General features: G+C 33.2%; 1 pseudogene; it reads left to right on the forward strand.

Annotated features, from left to right (window-relative positions):
• Positions 1–7,679: 7,679 nt before the first annotated feature.
• On the forward strand, positions 7,680–14,500 carry LOC129884056 (RGS1-HXK1-interacting protein 1-like; annotated as a pseudogene).
• Positions 14,501–16,678: the final 2,178 nt, after the last annotated feature.

The raw sequence follows: 16,678 nt of genomic DNA on the forward strand, positions 1-16,678 counted from the left end.
AAAAGACAATAAAAGAAGATAAAAGAGAAGAGAAATTTGTTGTCTATGTATTACATTCCACAGAATCAGTGACTATTTGTAGCCAATTTTCAAAGGGTAAATGGTGAATTAGGAAAAAAGTAAAGTGCTAGGGGTAGGGTACAAAGTAAGGTGGAAAAAAAGTAAAGTGGATGAATGGACATCCACATAATTGTTTTACAATACATCCCCTTATATGTCAATGTAAAAGAAAAACAGTTTCTATTGAAATAACAAATATATATAGTTATTCTCAATACGCATTGGTTATTGCCGTGTAGCATGTATTCTACTCCCCCTGATGAAGACCACGATTCAGATGGTTAAGTTTTTGCATTACAATATTGTATCTCGATTTCTCAAAGGTTGAAATTGGCAATGTCTTGTGAACATATTTGCTAAATTATCACTTGAACGAACTTATTGAACATCTATTTCATCTTTCTTTTGAAGATCATGAGTAAAGAATAATTTTGGTGAAATATATTTTGTTCTGTCTCCTTTGATGTATCATCCCTTTAATTGAGTTATACATGTAACATTGTCTTTATACAATATTATTGGAAGGTCTATTTTCAAAGAAAGACCACATGTTTCTTAAATGTGTTGAATTATTGATCTTAACCAAACGCATTCTCGACTTGCTTTATGAATGACTATTATATCTGCATGATTTGAAGAAGTGACAACCATAGTTTGTTTTGTTGAATACTATGATATAGTTGTACCACCACATTTAAATAAGTATCCTGTCTGTGATCGACCTTTATGGAGATCAGACAAATATCCTGCATCTGCATAACCAATTAATTCTGATGTGAATTAATTCTAATGTGAATTCATTTGAGTAAAACAATCTCATACTGATGGTCCCTCGAAGGTATCAGAATATATGCTTGACTCCATTCTAATGTCTTTGTGTTGGAGATGAACTAAATCTTACTAACAAGTTTATAGAGAAAGCTATATCTGATCTAGAATTGTTGGCAAGATACATTAATGCACTAAAATATGGTATTTCAGCACCAACAAACTCTTCATCATTTTTATGAGGTCGAAATGGATCCTTATTAATATCAAGATATCTCACAAGCATTGAAGTACTCAGTGGGTGTGCTTTATCCATGTAAAATCTCTATAAAATATTTATACTATATGTTAATTGATGGACAAATATCTCATTTGCAAAATGTTCAATTTGTAGTCTAAAACAAAATTTTGTATTTCGAGGATCTTCCATTTTAAATTTCTTTTTCAGACATTTTATTGTCTTTAAAAGTTCTTCAGGAGTTCCAATGATATTCAAATCATCAACATATACAACTATTATGACAAATTCAGATTCAGACATTTTAATAAAGACATAAGGGCAAATTGAATTATTTTTAAATGCTTTTTTTATCAAATATTCGCTAAGACGATTGTACCATATTCGCCCTGATTATTTCAGTCCGTATAAAGATTTTTGAAGTTTTATTGAATAAGTTTTCTGGGAATCTTTATATATTTCAAGCATTTTAAATCCTTCAGAAATTTTCATAAAAATATCATTGTCTAGATAGCCATATAAATAGACTGTAACGACATCCATCAGATACATGCCAAGTTTTTCATGAACTGACATATTTATTAGATACCTGAAAGTGATTGCATCCAACACATGATAATATGTTTTCATATAATCAATGCTAGATTTTTGCGAAAATTCTTGTGCCACAAGTCGTATTTTATATCTTACAACTTTATTTTTTTCATTTCGTTTTCGCACAAATACCCATTTATACCCTACTAAATTTATACCTTCAAGTGTTCGGACTATCGGTCCGAAAACTTTGCGTTTTTCAAGCGAAACTAATTCAACTTGAATTGTAACTTTCCATTTTGGCCAATCATTCCTCTGTTTACAATCCTCGATAGATTTTAGTTCAAGATCCTCATTTTATTGCATTATTTCAATAGCAACATTATAAGAAAAACTATTGTCGACAATTACATTATTTCGGTTCCATATTTTTCTTGATGAGACATAATTTATTGAAATTTCTTCATTATTTTCAGGCGCCCCAGCCTCTTTCAAGGTTTTATCAATTGTTATGTCTCCTCGCTCTTCTTGAGCAGGTTCTTTCATATCATGATAATCTTGATTGTTTTCTTCTTTTTTTTTTAAGGATTTTTATTTTTGGAACCGATAGACCTACCACGTTTTAAGCGTAGTTTAGACTCATTTACGTTAATTAATTATCTTATTGGGACATCAACTCGAATTGAAGCATTAACAGTTGAAATATGAGATTTCGTAACTCTGGATAGGTCAGTAAATGCATATGACAGTTGATTTGCAATATTTTGCAAACAAATTATCTTTTGAACTTTCAATTCACATTTATTTGTACGAAGATCTAAATGAGATGGTGATAATATATTCAAATTTATTTTATTTTTTCAACTGCTTATTTTATTTCCCTAATGTTGATATACTGATTCATCAAAATGACAATTAACAAATCTTGCAGTAAATAAATCTTCAGTCATAGGTTTCAAATATTTTATGATAGAAGGAGATTCATACCAAACATATATCTCAGCCTTCTTTGAGAACCTATCTTTGTACATTGTGGTGGAGCAATTGAAACATATACTGCACATTCAAATATTTTAAAATGGGAAATATTTAGCTCCTGATCAAAAACCAATTGTAATGAGAATATTTTATGATAACTTGTGGGTCTGATCCGCACAAAACTTGCTCCATGCAAAATAACATGACCTATAATGAAATGAGAAGATTTGTTCTCATAAGAATTGGTTTAATAATTAATTAGAGTCGTTTAATCAATGATTTTGCTAGACCATTTTGAGTATGAACATGAACAATCGGATGCTCAACTGTTATTTCAGTGGACAAACAATAATCATTAAATGCCTGAGATGTGAACTCACCAACATTATCAAGACGAATTGTCTTTATTGTATAATCTGAAAATTGTGCTTTTAACTTAATTATTTGAGCAAGTAATCTCGCAAATGTCATATTATGAGTTAATAGTAAACACATATGTGATCATCTTGTAGATGTATCTATTAAAATCATATAATATTTAAATGGTCCACATGATGGGTGAATGGGCCCACATATATCACCTTGCATACGTTTCAGAAATGTTGGAGATTCAATTCTCACTTTGATTACTGATGGTCTAGTAATCAATTTGTCTTGAAGAATCTTTTGGTTCTTTAAAGAGTGTCCATGTGAACTCTGAATTATTTTGCGCATCATATTAAAACTGGATGACTCAACCGATCATGGCAGATAATAAAATCATTTGAGTAAGTAAATCTTTGATTTACTATGTCATGTGTTTCAACCATACTAATACTTGTGAAGTATAATTCGGATGAAAAAACGGGTAACTTTTCAGGTATAAACTTCTTGCCCGACATCATTGTAGTAATATAAAGATATTCATTCATTTTCATCATTTGTAGTCTCAATATGATAGCCACTTTGACGAATGTCTTTGAAACTTAATAAGTTTCTTTGAGACCTACTACAATATAATGTTTCATTAATTGTCAAATTTGTTCCTCCAATAAGTACAACTTTAGCCTTTTGGATTCTTTAATTAATCTTGTACTACCAGATATTGTATTAACACTAGATTCTTTCATAATCAAATAAGAAAAATATTTCTTATCCCTTAAAATAGTGTGTGTTGTGGCACTATCGATAAGACACATAGCATCATAATTGATTTTGAATCAAACTGATGACTAAGAAATTTCCATATTTTTCTTAAACAAAAAGATACATTATAAGAACATTAAAAACTAACAACATAAGAAATTGCACTGCCTTAAGAAACACATTTACGAAGGACAACATAGTAGCAAACATAATAGAAAATCAATAACTATTTTTATAAGTTTTATCCCCAGTTAGATGATCAGTTCTCCATTCAATATTATGAAACCTAAAATCTCACTCCCTCGCTGTTCAAGGTAGGACCCTTTGACCTATCAATCACGACTCATAGAATCTATTCCTACTTAGAGGTTAACGGGTGAGGAGAGAAGATCTTGATCGAAATCTCCTTAAGAGCTTGAAAATGGGCCTGTAAAAGGGAGTGTCTTGCAGATTTCTACTCTTATGGCTCGCGCTAGGCAGGACAAAACTATCTTATCGTGGACTCGCTGCGCTTGCCATAGGAAGAGAGCTCTCATTCATGATTTTCTTGTGTTATAAGATCTCGAAGACTGAATTTTTTCGTCTTCTTGATGGCTGGAAGTTTTTCAAAAGTATGTGATCTTTCTCCAATAGCCTGCCCAAATGCCTTATCCGTCCCCAATTGGTCATGAACATCATAAAAAATTGCTTTTCAAAAATTCCAGCACCACCCTTTCTTCTAGGTGACTGATAAATGTTCCCTCATTCGAGGGTATCTTTCTTTCCAGCCGTTATACGGTTCGCCTTAAAAATAAGCTCACGAGCTTTGTCTTACAATCTTGGTTCCTCTCAAGGAAAAAATGGGATACTTAGCTAAAAGAGTGACCAAGGCCGAGAGCCTTCAAAGGCATAGTAAGTAAAAAGGCTATTAGTTGTTGCTACACACCTTACCTTGGGTAGGTTAGGCCAAGGGGTGCAATCCCCCGAGTAGTTCTTCATACTATGGGGGCCTGCTGGAAACCCTCGCCTTTGGCCTTCAAATAAGGATTGAGGTGCGAAACCATAGCCATTCAACGGGATTCAAAATGCCAAGGTGGGAAATGACGTTTGTCCGTGCACTTTCCGTTTTATGATATTAAGTATTTTTCCAATCATTAGAGAGACTCGTGCTCACGTGCTGCAAGATCTTAGCTAGTTGGCAGCTCCGTATCGTGAACTGCATCGAAAGGAGAATAAGGGAAGGTGCCAAGTAGCTGATTGCACATTACTAAGGCAAGAAATAAGATGTCGGAGCGGGACTTTTTTGGGAAAAAGAACTTGAATAAGTTTGTTTTCTGAAGGAGTAGTCTTTTTCTATCAGGAACGCTATGTCATATTCTCATAAAAGTCTTGAGCTTCCAAATAAGTAATATTTGGGAGACCTTCAAAATCATCATTTTATAAGCAAGATTTGCCTCAATATCTTCACATTTATTTGAAGGAGTTGTTTCATTATCATCATTCCAAAAATCCAAGTGTGCTTCCACATTATTATCTCTTCTTTTGAGAGAGGCTTGATAAAGTTTCACAAAATGATCAGGCGTACGACATTCACATGCCCAATGACCCTTCACACCACACCGGTGACAAATATTGAATTTTATCCTTAGAAGGATTATTTTGAGAAACTTTATTATTCTCATGTTTATTTTCATCATGATGAGGATAATTGTTTTGTCCTTTACCACGTCTACGACCACGGCTACGGCCGCGACTACAATAATTATTTTGTCTTGATTCAGGTTAATTATGTGCTGCTTCAACATTCGCTTCACGGAATGGAACAGACTAGTGGGACGGGCTTCATGATTGTTATCAACAAAGTATTATTTTTCTCAGCCACAAGTAAGTATGTAATTAATTCAGAATATTTTCTTAAACCCCTTTCACGATATTGTTGTTGTGACAACATATTTGAAGCGTGAAAAGTGAAAAAAAAATCTCAAGTAAGTCATCATCAGTGGTAGTATCTTCACATAATTTTAATATGGAACTTACTTTGTGAATAACAAAATTATACTCTGTCACAGTTTAAAAATCTTGAAATCGAAGGTGCATCCACTCGTATCAATCTTTCGGTAACACCGTAAGTTTTAGGTGATCATATCGATCCTTCAAATTAGTTCATAATTCAAGAGGGTCTTTCACAGTTAAATATTCAGTTTTTAATCTTTCATGAATATGATGACAGAGGAAAATCACGGCCTTTGCTTTATCTTAACTTGATGCTTTATTTTCTTGTTTAATAGTATCACAAGACCTTTAGCGTCAAGGTGAATTTCAGCATAAAGAATCCATGACAAATAATTTTTTCGGTAATGTCAAATGCTACAAACTCAGGTTTTGATAAATTTGACATAATGAAAACTGAGATAGAAATTAATTTAGAAATAACAAAGACAACTAAAATTAAATTTCTTCAATACCTGAAATAGAAGTTAACTTATCCGAAGAAAATTAGAGTATCGTGCTGATAACGTATTATAAAAGTAATTAAATTATAAGAAGAGTAAGCAAAAAACAGAAATGAACACAAAAGAGAAGAAAAATTTTGTTTCTATGTATTACATCCCACAGAATCAGTGGCTATTTATAGCCAATTTTCAAGGGGTAAATGATGAGTTAGGAAAAAAGTAAAATGGTAGGCATAGAGAACAAAGTAAGGTGGGGGTGGGGGGAATAAAGTGAATGAGTGAACATCCACATAATTGTTTTATTATAGATATAATTTTTTTGTGTATCATCATGCATTAACCACATAACAATATGTAATATTAGGACAGAATAAGTTAGCTTTAAAAGTTAGTGTGTTTTTTACGATTACATAAAGGAAATCAATATAAAGGCTTAAGAATATCTAAAAATTTGTATGCCCTTATACAATAAAAGAAGTAGAGCATCAAAAACAAGAAGAAAGATCACAAGTGAAGAAAAGAAAAAATAGTATAATACAATAACATTCAGCGTCAAGTGAAGACAATTATATATGTAGATGACGTAGAACTTTTAGCTAACAAGATAAAAAAATAGTTGTGCTAATTATTTCTCCCATGTTGTTACCCAGTCTTGTTAGTTATAATTATTCATTTGCATACCCACTAACTAATGAGCAAGAGGAAAATCTTCCACTTAGACAATGAAATATTCAAATGAAGTTATCGACAAATGCCATCACATTCATATATTTTCTACCTTGCAAGTTATATGCACATCATAGAGTATCAAAACATTTGAAAAGTAATTTCAAATTGTTTATTTATCGTTATTTTTAATCTAATTTAATATAGTTTAGATTACCTCAGCCGACTTTTTAAATGACAAATAATTATATTTATTTTAAACATCAAAATGAGTTTAGTTCTATACGACAATTCAGCGACTATATTACCACATGAATTTCTGAAATGAGTACCATTAGATACTTACAAAGTATGTATATTAATTGAAGATCGATAAATTAAAGAGAATAGTTATACACACAATTTTTTATCCCGATAATTGACATAAACATAATATATTAGTACATTTCTATATATCTTAAATACGAAAAAAAATCTTTTGAATTTGTTTGAATATAAAAGAATAATAGACGAAAATCTCATTTTTTAATGTCTTTTTCGAATAAGAATTATGGAACATCAAATATATTGAAATTGACCCAATTTAATTTAAATTAATTTTTATTAGCGTTTTATTCACTGGTTAACATGTCACATATACAAACAATACAACACTAAATTTCATTCTTGATTTTTTTTTTTTTGCTAATATATGACCAATAAAACTAAACATGAAAAAGTTCATTTTGTTTGGGAGGTTCTATTCTCAACTCTACTATATGTATAATCTCCTCCGTTATGTATATTTTTTTATAAAAAATATTACGGAAACGAGGACAAATTGCAACCAAAGTGAGATTTGGGGACCAATCTTGCAATTTACGTTCCTGCTCCAATAACCTCAAGCTGGATCCTCGCAACAAATTCGGGTCCGATACACAGTCCGATGGAACATCGTCCTTTACCTTCACGCCAAGTCCCATTTCACAACACGCGATCACTTGACAGTGGCGGCAATCGCCGATTCATCGGGAGCAAATGCAAACTCGCCGTCGCCTTCATTACCACTAGAAAGAGTTAAGCATGATGACAAGTCAAATACCTTGGGAGAGATTGTTCCATGGATCGACAACGCAGTGCAACAGGCGCAGCTTGTCCGGAAGACCGTAGAAAACACCTTCCAGAATGCAATTGTGGTGGCCAAATCTCATCTCGATCGTATTTTAACCACCTTCTCTGCGCACTTCAATCAAACACTAGTAAGCTCCATTATTATCGCTTTAGATGTAGGCTTTATGCCTCCTTCGTGTCACGTTAGAAAATTATGACTTTCTAATGCAAGTGTTTATGTATGTCGTTGCTTCCAAATTAACAGTTTGATCCCGTAGCTCCATATCAACTTAATTACAAGCACAATCGTTTCATTGCTATAACTTTCAGTTTGAATGCTTTATGTTACCTAGGGAGATTCATTTTCCATGGTTTGTTCGATATAAAAGTTGATGACATATGATAATTGTACAAGGTAGGATAATATTTAGTATTCATAACAATCTTTATGTTTTGATTGAAGTAAGCGATATGGTAAAGATGTATGATATTTGTAAGTGAGGGTAGTTATTTGCTTATCAGAAGTGAACATTTGCTCCTCTTTGGTGGCAATATTTCCCTTGGAGAAAATAACTTCATCAATCAAAGTAACAAAAAACTGGAAATTTGTTCTACAAGTTACCAAAACACAATTATCTCAGTCCAACTTCATGAATATTGACAACTGCATCTATTTTTAATGAATTAAGACCTGAGAACTGGATGCACTGTTGCTGAGGTTATTGAAGTTTGTCGTATTTATAAATTATAAGAATTAAAGTATTAAACCACCACATCTTAGTTTGCCAATTTCCAACACCGCGATGCCCCCTTTGGCACACATCTAATGAAAGAGACAGAAGATTGTTTCAAAACAGTGAGAGATGTAGAAATCATTAAAAGATTCCTTTCATTTCACTTTCATTTTAGGCGTAAAGAGAAAATAATGTGCTGTCTGGATTGTTGGCAGATTGAGATGATTGTGGATGGCTAGGGTTGAATCATATAGACAGCTTATACAATACTTTGAGCACTGACTTGGTTAAAAATTTTGATTTACGGAAAAATAATGAGGTTTTCGAGGAAGTCAAAACTGCAATTATATATTTTCGTTATTCAACAATTACTGAGTTTGTTAAGTTGTTTTGACTTCTATGATGCTCTCTACGGTATTATGGATTTTGAAAGGAATTAAGCCTCATCTGCTTTGGATGTCGGATGACACTGATTTTGAATGAGAAGATTATACTATCCCTATCATCTTTGCTGTTGTTTCCTCTCTATCAGATCTCTTCCCACCATGGTGGAGTATTTTGCTTGTATTGCATTGCATAAATTCGAGTAAATGGCGCATGATGCAACGCTATTGTTTGTTTCCGAGACCTATTCCTCTTAGAAAAACCCTACTTGTGCTACCTTAAATAAGATGGTTTTTTTTAAGTAATGATTACGTGTTATTCTTTTGGTCATTGCATAAATTACTTAAATTTGGGCATGCTGGTTGCAGGATACCTCACAAGATTTGAAGTGTGAATATACTGTATATGAGGACTTGGTTTTTGGGAAGGTCAGAGGTTAGTTCTTACCATTCATCCAATTGTTACATTGTATTTTAATTTCTTGCCGTAGCCTTAGATTTGATCAATGGAGAATATGCTGCAGAGGGTCTTCTCCTTGCTCCTTCACACCCCCTAGCAACTACTGGACCTGTCCTTGGTGTTGGAGCCCTGGGTCTGAAACGTAAGTCTATTCAAGTCTTAGGCACTGAGTCATATTTCAGGAATGGACACATGTGGTTTGAGATAGTCAAAGTGTTATCTACTTACTTCCTATTTCCTTTGGGTCCCACACGATAAAGGACAAAGGGTGTTTGATTTGCAATTGGTTCATTTTTAGCAAGCTTTAGTAGTCTATTATCAGCTTGCTTAGATTGCACTTTTCTTACTTGAGTATTATAGGTATGTATACAAAATATCATTACATAATTTAAGTAACCTCTCTTGTACTTTGTAAAAATTAGAGAGACCTCTTATTTGATTTACGATGACATGCTGTATGGGCTTCAAATAGTTGGTACAAAAGTCTGCCCTTTTGTCATAAGCTTTGTTCTTTGATGTGCCAAAGTTGTCGATGTATCAAGGCTTCTATTGACAGTTGATGTTTATTTTAACAATTTCATTTGGAACAACGTGTCAAAGAATAAGGAGAACTTTGAAAAAAAAATTATGTTGTCTTGATATTTTTATTTAGTTGTCTCATTTTCTAGCATGGGTAAATCAGCAAGATATGTTAAGCTAATAGTCTTATTAATACTTGGCCTTTTTTGTGGAAGCTGAGGCAAGGTAAATGTAATTATTGGAAAAACTGAGCTTAGATCTATGTTATTATGCAGACTAAAAGAGAGGTTAAAGATCTAAGCTATTATGAAATAACTAGTAGTCTAGTAAGGAGGTCAATGTAATGTAGCCTTCAAAATTTTGTACGTAGACTCATATGTGTGTGCAACTGTTTGGTCCTTTGTCTTCCTGTTTTCCTGAGTGATCTTTACTCGTGTAGGGCCAAGACCTTTTTTGTACTACAGTGCTATGCAGTTATTTGTGCGTGAAGAGGTGACTACCAGTGCTTCTATGTTGTTCTCCATGTGACAGGAGTATATCTGAAATTCATTTAGGATCTTAGATTCATTATATGCTTAGGAACCAGTGGTAAAAGTGGACAAATTGCTTATTCTATTTATATCAAGTGTGAGATGTTTGATGTGGCTTGTGCAACCCTGGAAATCACTGTTCATTGGTATACTGTGTGGTTATAGCAGCTTGTGTTCTTTTGACAACTTACCAGTTGCAGGGTATTTTGTTACAAATTGTAGGACATTAGATTCATTACTTGCTTAGGAACCAGTGATAATAGAGAGGACAAGTTTAAATCTTTTAAAGTTGTTTAAATCTTTTTATATAGTGTGAGATTTTTGATGTGGCTTGTGTAACACTTGAAATCATTGTTCATGGGTATACTGCCTGGTTAGAGTAGCTTGAGTTCTTTTGACAATTTCCAGTAGCAGGCAATTTTGTCACAAATTTAGGACTTGAATGATGAATTTATAATTTTTAATCATGGGAGCAGGTCTTGCTTTCTAGGGCAGATGCAAAAGTCAAAGAATTACAGAAATCAATTGACCTTCTGAAGACTGAGAGTGCTAAATTGGAGGTACGACATTTTCTTTTCCCTGATTTAAGGTTATGATTCGTTAACTTATTTTTTTTGTTTGGATGGATCCATTTTAACTGGTGCTCGGGGAGCAAATGTTTGTCAAGCTGAAAAAGTTAGTGATGATTGCCTATTTGATTAGTTTAATTAAACTATATTACTTTGTAGACAGATCTGTTCAAGAAGTGAAGTTAATCTTATTCTTAGTTTATCATTGCAGAATCAAGCGGTACAAGCTGAAGGAGAGATGATATGAGGAAGGACAAAACTCAGGTTTGCATTTCCGTCTGCCTTGTTGTGTATTCTTCATGACTAGCATATCTGAACAAGCTGGATTTTCTGTTCTATCTTAATGCTTTATACAGGCAAGTAGGCAAACAAATCCGTCGTGTCATACAGTCAGCATATCTAAGATGGAAAGGCAAGCTGCAGGTTTGCAATCAGCTCTCTCTGGTTATCCATGTTCAAGGAAGTCCATAATCCACAGTTGTCATATGGACGAGACATAGCTTAGCAAGGTCGAATATTTCTATTAGTGATTTATTAGGTAGGAATTTTCCTAATTAATACTATATGTTTTCCCAGGCCTCCAATATGTTCTTAAGGAGTTTCCCCGAATAGAAGTTTCATGCTTTCGGTCACAAGTAAGTTTCCTACACTGCTCCTTTCTAATATAACAAATAGGCTCATCTACTATTTCCATGATACCTTAAAGTTGATATGAAAAGATAAGAGAAGAAAACATATTTGCACGTGTTGAAGTTGTTAACTATGAATTTGAGATTTAGCCCTACAAGAAAATTAAAATGGGAGAACATGACTGATTGAGCTAGTTAGTTGACTGTTTCCTCATATGACTTTGCATTGAAAATCCTACTTAATTCCATGCAATGTAAATTTTGGAGGAGACACGGGTTAAGAAAATTAAACTGGGTTTTTCATTTTTTATTCTCAAAAGCCAACTCTACTTCAGTCTTTTTCCTTATTTTGATGGTATAATCACCATCTGCCCATTCCTCTTATATATACATGCTTATTGGTTATTAAACCATGTTGCAATATATAGTATTTTTAAGAATTGAAATCAAACATAATATAATGCCTGTACTATCTTAGTTTGACTTATTTGGCTGCTTCGTTTATTTAATACATATAAATTACCTTTTTTTTGTAACTAAGAACTTCTCCATTACCAAAGTGAGAATCACAATACAGAAAAACAACCTTACCCGCCGTACATAGAGCTCAAGTGATTGAGGTTACAACTAAAAACTTCTAGACATTAAACTTATTTGTCAACTATGATAAACGTTCAAAGTTTTCTAATTTCCTAGCTAGCCTGGCTTTCAAGTTCCCTCGAAAGTAAACTTCCTGAACTATCATCTTCACAATCATTTCAACTGGCCGTGACTTGCGTTGAAATATACGGTTGTTCCTCTTTTGACACATGCAATAGACACCAGCAGCCAAGCACATTCTATATGTTTCAGATTGAGAGTAAAGAGAAATTCAAGAATGCACACTTTGGTACGTTTTGAGATGTGGCATGACTAACTAGTACTCCTTCAGTTTCAATTTCGTTGTTTTAGTTGCTATTTGGATGGTCAAATGATATTTTCTTTGACCATTAATTTTTCAAATACTTCCCAAATATTTTGAATTGTTAACTATATGACTTGTCTTACTTTTTATGTAGTTTCTAAATTTGTAAATTTTATTCCAAAAAAATTGAAGATTCTACGTCCGAATTCACACGGAACATTAGTTTGACTCTCGTACTCTGAATAAAACCAAAAATTTGAAACAGCGGGAGTAGTATTGTTATGACTTTTTTAGAGATTTAGTGTAGTTCTCAAACAACAAACGCTCTTCATTACTTTGATTTTAAAGAAGTGAAACCACACCAACAGATGTGAGGAGAAGATTACGAATAAGCAATATATTTCACAAGCATTTTAACTAAGTCCAGTATCACCATAGGAGACGTATGGATGTGTGAACCTTTGAAAAACTTGGAAAAGGTTTGATTAAAGTTTCCTCAAGAAAGTTTCCAGGATACTTTTGGATGAAGAAGCAAATAATTTCAACTTCATCTCACAGAACTCTGTAGCACTTCAAAAATATTACTTTACAATTATTTGAACACACATTCCTGTATGAACTTCTTTCTCCCAAAATAATATTAGAAAAACTTACGAAAATTACTGAAATGGCTCCTGACTAGTGATGATAATACTTTGACCATGTGGCATCAGGTATGACCTTTGGTGTATTTCACTTATCTGATATGTGGTGAGGTTATAAATTGTAATGATGTTCAACTGATTAAGATTCAAGTGATGTATTTTTAAGTGTTGCTTTTAGAATTCAAAACGAGGGCTTCAATTTGGATATTTGCTCCTTCAGTTAAATGATCCAAAGCATTAACATGATATGGGAAGGTTGTGATGTTAAGGTGTATGTGACCTTAGTCAGATTGTACCATCTTTTGCTTTTTTTCTTTTTTGAATAAATAAGTGGAAATTATTCCTATCTTCTCTTGATGACATTGATTTTTGGTATCTGGTTTCCAACCTTGCTTCAGAGGTGAAAAAGGAATGTTCTCACCAAGGAAGTTACAAAGATAAGCAATTATGGCACATCCATCTGACTGAACTGCACTCTTGTTTTATATGATCCAACACATGGTGGACATCAGGTGCCAAATACAGTTTCTCTCTGTCTCCCTTCACCTCGCTCCCTTTTCCTTTTCATTTAAGAAAGAGCATTCGGGGAGCTCTGGTTTTGGTCATTTTATAGTTCAGTTATCAACTCTGACTTCGCTGCACAGCCTTGAAAGTCATGGATTCTGCTTGTTTTTTCAATTCTGAATAAGTGATGGTTTGAGTGTACAAGTTTTGGGGCATGGGCTTTCTACTGACTAGAGATCACTGTTGCTGGAATCTAACCCTTGCTCTGTACTTCAGACCCTAATTTACAAGCCAAAAAAGAAAAAAACCTTTTTGTCATGACCATCATATTCCTGCCTTGTACCATTAATTCTAGCAGTTGGTCATTTTGAACTACTAGTTGATACTGTCTTTACTAAGCAAACTGGTGAATCATAGTTGGCCAATTCAAAGTTAATAAGAGAAGTAACATTTGTAGCGTTTATTGATGGTTCATTTGAGAGTTCTAGAGTAAGGAGAAGTTAAATAGGATATGTGCACTCCTTGTCTAACCCCACAAGAAGAATGAAATTGAAGTTAAGATTAGATGGGATATTGCCGTGAAAATAACGATTAAGATATCTAGCAAGTCTGAGGACACAATATTCCATTAGTTGGAGAATAAATAATAATTGTAAAGGGTAAAACATGAAAAATGTATATTTTTCTCAGTATATGTTAAAAATGACCAATAAAAGTGAAAATATATTTTTGGTATAGCGGACATGTAAAAGTGAACGAAGGGAGTATATAGTAATACACATATCTCTCTCTCAAGTGAATTGGTTTCAAGAACATTATATTAACTCTGTCACGACTTTTACTTTTAACTCGATTCATTACTAATATGTCATTTCGACTCTTTCATCAAGATATGATAGTTGAATAAAGTACCAAAATAGAGCTATTTTCATGGCCAAGCAGGCCCTCAACATTTTTACAGAACAGAACTATATAGTACTAGTTTAAACTTTTTGCACATTAGAGGAGAACAATTGTCCATACAATATTTGTTCGTCTCACAACCATTCGATAAGACATATCTTTCATCTTGCATTATTTTACCGTATTTGGGAGTGAACTTGTGAATGAATATAATGAAAAGCTTAGAAACAGAGCAGCAAAGTAATGCAAAATGAAGCTACAATAATTAGACTACCCCTTCAATCATGGCAACTTAGAGCCTGTTTGGATAAACATTTTTTAAACTGTATTTTTTAAGTTGAAAATTTCAGTTTTTCACTTTCAACTTTTTTTAAGCTGTTTTATCTTAAAATAAGTGTTCAAAAGCACTTTCTTCATTTACCCAAACACCATAAAAAAGCTTAAAAGCTATTTTAACTTAAAAAGTACTTAAAATAAGCCTATTCAAACAAGCTCTTAATGCTGCAATTCATCGAGTAACTTACACTAGACAACAACCACCAATTCTGGAAAATATGAATATGAAGGCACCAAAACTACTTCTAGCAACATTATTCATCAAGCTACATACCCCATCCATTTGATCCTCACTTCCCAGTTCCCCTCCGGCCTCCCTAAAGTTTCCCACAAACTTTCGAAGCATTTGTCGGATGATGGACAATATTAAGCGGGCGGGTCAGTGACAGAGCCAGGATTTTTATTAAAGGGTTAACAACAAGGATAGAGCACACAATCTCAAGCAATTTTTGCAACTCCTTAACTACTAAACTAGAATTTCATCTTGTGTCAAGAGATGCCAACACTTGTATATATATATTCATTAAATTAAATTTTGACCTATATATATAATGTAATTTTTCCGGCGAATAAGTGTCGCTTGACACCCCTTGGTCGAGGGTGGCTCCGCCCTAAGCTTGATATCACTCCAGTCATGTGGAATAAGCCTACTCACAGAGAATGCAAGCTTAATGTTGACGGATGCTCTAAGGGTAATCCCGTAAGTGTGTGTGGCGGAGGTATTCTAAGGAATCATATGGGTCATATGATCATGGCTTTCACAACATATTTTGATCATTCTTCTAATAACTTGGCCGAGGCACGGGCTATCATGATTGGATTGAGATGGTGTATTGATCACGGTTTCAATGTTCTCACTATAGAATCTAATTCCTTGACTGTGATTAAATGATCAACAAAGCCACAACTACAGCTTGGAGTATTAAGGAGGAAATTAATGACATCCATAATATATGACTTTAGAGGAAACTTTTGATCAGTTCATTCATATATTTAGGGAAGAAAATTTCACTCTTGATTTCTTAGCCAACTTTGCGGAGCTTGATAGAAAAAATGACTTCTTTACTGAAACTATAAACTTATCGGGGAAAATTATAGCCACAATGAAGAATACTGAAGAAGCTCATCCCAACTTCAGAATCAGACTAAGAAAAAACACTTTCATCTTCGATCCTGGTTGAGCTCCTCTCGGATGGTACAAGTTATTTTAACCTAGACATTTTTTTGGAAACCTAACTGTATTAGGAGCAATCCTCCTCTTTTGCTTTTATTTTGGAAGTTAAAATTGTAAGAATGGCTTACCATTTTAGCTTATGAGGTAAGGTTTGGTCTCTCTCTGTAACCTTTTTGCTTATGGAATAGAATGCCTTTTAAAAAAAAATCGTTCCACAAAGTGATTTTTTTATCTCAAGATCTATTTGAAACAATCTTTCTGCATCACGAAAATAAAGATAAAATTTGCATACACCTCACCACTTATCAAATTAAAATGAATATGTTATTATTGTTATATTAATTACAAACTCATACCGAAAAGAATAATTTATTTTTTAAAAAAAGTAATAAAATACTTAACTCTCTAAAAGAATATATATATATATATTTAAAAAAGTAACTAGTTTAACCTCTCAAATAAATTTGTTTTAGTAGAGGGATGCATTGAATCTAGTGAC

The sequence above is a fragment of the Solanum dulcamara genome, chromosome 4, assembly GCF_947179165.1.
Source record: "Solanum dulcamara chromosome 4, daSolDulc1.2, whole genome shotgun sequence".
Classification (NCBI taxonomy): Eukaryota; Viridiplantae; Streptophyta; class Magnoliopsida; order Solanales; family Solanaceae; genus Solanum; species Solanum dulcamara.